The 3,688-nt window shown below is 44.4% G+C and overlaps 1 non-coding gene across 1 annotated transcript; it reads right to left on the bottom strand.

Annotated features, from left to right (window-relative positions):
- Positions 1-3,350: 3,350 nt before the first annotated feature.
- LOC122733080 lies at positions 3,351-3,457 on the bottom strand. The gene has a single exon (XR_006353686.1). It is a non-coding gene; the product is annotated as a U6 spliceosomal RNA (small nuclear RNA).
- Between the last annotated feature and the right edge of the window lie 231 nt (positions 3,458-3,688).

A 3,688-nucleotide genomic window follows, 5' to 3' on the forward strand; every position in this document is an offset into this window, starting at 1 on the left:
CCAGGGCCAGTGCTCTATTCACTGTGCCACCTAGCTGCCTCTGAAAATTAACTGTGTTTTATGACCCCAGGGAAGTCACATAAGTCTGCCTCAGTTTCCTCAATTGTAAAATGGGGTTGTTGTAAGGTTCAAATGAGATATTTGGAAAGCACTTAGAACAGTACCTGGCACATAGGGCACTATATAAATGCTTTCTCCTTTCTCCTTTCCAGCTTGGATCTGCCAGAGTTTGAGCTCCAATAGCTTAGCCTTCTACAACCAAGGGTCACATAGCAATGATTCATTTAGGGAGCATTCTCTAATGATGGGCACACATTCAGCAGTATGCCCCAGACCACCTGTCCGGCTTCCATCCCAGCCCTCACAACCACCATCCAGGGAAGCCACTCTTGAAAAGAAAAGCACAGCCATCCCCACCAAGAGCCAACCAACTGCCATACACAGGGACAGGTAAGCCAGCCTAGCTGGAACAGCAAGGCATCCTAGAAGAGAGACAAGAGGCAGCCGGCACCAGGCAAGTCAAACCACACAATCTGACTGCCATCTCCTACCAGTCCTTGATGGGCATATCCCAGGACCCTGAACCCAAGAACCTCAGAAATAGCAACGCCTCCTGCCCAGTGCCTTCAGGCATCATTCTGAGAAGCAAACCTTGTGAAGATGCAGCCTAGAAACTGATCCTGTAAGTCCAGCAGCCACAGCTTCTGAAGACCTAGAAAATAAAGTTCTTACCACCAAAGTCACTGATACTATTTCATGAGTCAACATGAGAAACTGAGATGGTTTAGTTGGTGTTAATGGCTTTAAAGAAGATGCATTAATATCTGCTCTACAGCTGCACCATGAGAACAGGACCACCTTTGCATCTGACTTGTGTGCTGACTCCCCCATTAGAAAGTAAGCTCCTTGAAAGCTGGGACCATGCTGCTTTCTGGTTTGTATCCTTAGCATAGTGCTTAGCCTAGTGTCTTGCAAAGAATAAGCACTTAAAAATACATTATTCCTTCATTGAAATGATGGTACCTAAAAGAGCTGGCCAGTGCAGGTACAGTTCTGTGCTAATGTCACCTATTGAAACAGAAAAGCCAATTCCTGACCCTCAAAAATTATATTTATCTTTTTTTTTTTTTTTGGTGAAGCAATTGGGGTTAAGTGACTTGCCCAGGGTCACACAGCTAGTAAGTGTAAAGTGTCTGGGGCCGCATTTGAACTCAAGTCCTCCTGCATTAAGGGCCAGTGCTTTTTCCACTGTGCTACCTAGCTGCCTGTGAGGGCCAAAATTTGATATACAGAGCATTATTTGAGTGACTCGCCTTAATATTGGGGTCCCAGAAATATGAGGGACCTTTTAGGTTTACCCTCCCCTCTGAACTGCCCTTTTTAGATATTTCTCCCAGGCCAATAAGAAAGGAGCCTCTAAACTTTAGTTCACAAAAGGATCAGATTTTATTACTTGGGAATTAATTAAACAACAAAGGTGAAACTAATAAAAATCAAAGATAAGGAAATAGGAAAATAGAAATACAGATAAATGCTCTTAACTCTAAACTTAACCTACGTGACCCCAGACTGTTTCCAATTAAGCTAGTTCAAAGAAATTTTGGGTTTTCCGTAATTAACTCACCAACCCCAGACAGTCTACAGTTGCTCACACCACGCCAAGACAGAACGAACATGCGCCACCTCAAGGGGAGTCGCCAGACAGAGAGACCCAAGAGCGAGCGTGTTCCGGAAGAGGCCTAGCATCCCGGAAGCAGCCCTCCCCTCCCTTCAGGGAGTGTTTGATCTTTCCTTCCCCAAAAGGGGAGGTCCTTCAAAACTGCCTATGGAGAGTTCTTCTCAGTTCAGTAGCGTATGTAACCTCAGGGTGGACCAGGTGTGGCCCCTCCCAAATGAATTAGCTAAAAATGGGAATATTCATCTTTACCACAAATAATTTTTACCACATGCCCCTATCTTCTTTTCCATATATTTACTATTTGATATTTATAATTAGTGCAGGAATCTTGATTATACTCTCAAAGTATAAATTTTTTTTACATTTACTCTAGACCCAGTTAATATGAGGACCATGAATTTAAAAAAATATAAGTAGATAATTGCATTTCAATATAATTGGTTTCTTTTGTAATTTAACATTTTATTTTATTCTTTTAAAGATATTATTTTGAGAAGGGGTCCATAAGTTTCACCAGATTGCCAAAAGGGTCCAAGAAAAAAAAGTTTTAAAAAGTTAAACACTTCTGCCCTAGACAAGGACGGGGTTTGACTGGATGGCCTGAGGTCCCTTCTAGCTCTAGATTAGGATTCTTTGATGCTGCCCATCTCCATGAACTATCTGAGCCAACTGTCATGTAAGCGCTCATTAAAAAGAGTTGCCTTCATGGGCCTGGTGTGCTGCAGAACAAACAGCTTGTGAAATTCTGTCCTTAGCTACATATTATATGCAGAACTCACAGAAATCAGGGAACAAGCAGGCTAAGTAGCTGAAATCAAACTTGTGCTTTCATTCGCTGGGCTCCTCTAAGGGCAATGTCATTCTGCTTGTGTGATAGGATGTATCACTCATGAGCTTCCTGATAAAGGTAGGACAGTAACTTTGAGACTGGGAAAAGACCAGAGGCCCCCATGTGAGGGCAGGCCTCAGCATTAGAATGTGGTGATATGAACCCTGATTACAGGTGCACAGGCTTTTTAGAGCTATGAAGCACCTCAGAGATCACCTAGTCAAACTCCCAAGGTCACACTGCTAGCTAGGGTCATAGAAGTGACTGTTTGAGGGAGAGATGAGAAAAAGGTAACCCTGCTCTGTGGAAGGAGGACTGGGGAAGAGGGACAACCCTGGTCCAGAATGTAGGAGCAGATGAAATGAGGTGGCCTTGCCTCGTGTTGTATAGTAAGCCAAGCTCCTGTGGCAGTGGCCACAGCCGGCAAGCTGGGTGTCATTGGGATCTCACTCTGGCCAAGGACATCAGCCAGAAGTAGTGTGGGTGGCACTTGTGGTGTGTGGAAGAAAACCAAAATCAGTTGCCAAAATAACCAAGCAAATCCAGAAACATGAGGAGTCAGCAGTGAGGCCGAATCAGGTCTCAGTAGACTTTGCGAGGGCCTTGGAACTACACATTTACTCATAATCTTTCTACAAGCTAGTTGTTCTTAAGTACACCAGGCCCATGCAGGGCAACTCTTTTTAATGAGTCCTGGAGTGACAACTAGCTCAGATAGTTCATGGAGATGGGCAGCATCAAAGAATCCTAATCTAGAGTTGGAAGAGACCTCAGAGGCCATGTAGTCAAACCCCCTCCTTGAACAAACGAAGGTTGGAAAGGAGGGGTAGCTCCAACCCTAGAGAGATGAACCTTTTCTTCACGAATTTGAGTGTCATCCTTGGTCAGGAGCCATGCTAATCTTCTCTGTGTTGTTCCAATTTTAGTATATGTGCCGCCAAAGCAAGCACGGGGTGAACTTTTTCTTTTTTTTTTTCTTTTTTTTTGAGGGGGGGCGGGGCAATGGGGGTTAAGTGACTTGCCCAGGGTCACACAGCCAGTAAGTGTCAAGTGTCTGAGGCTGGATTTGAACTGAGGAACTCCTGAATCCAGGGTCGGTGCTTTATCCACTGCGCCACCAAGCCACCCCGGAGTGAACCTTTTCTAAAAGAAAGGAGAAGGTTCTGAGAGGAGACAATCTA

The sequence above is a fragment of the Dromiciops gliroides genome, chromosome 6, assembly GCF_019393635.1.
Source record: "Dromiciops gliroides isolate mDroGli1 chromosome 6, mDroGli1.pri, whole genome shotgun sequence".
NCBI classification, from domain to species: domain Eukaryota; kingdom Metazoa; phylum Chordata; class Mammalia; order Microbiotheria; family Microbiotheriidae; genus Dromiciops; species Dromiciops gliroides.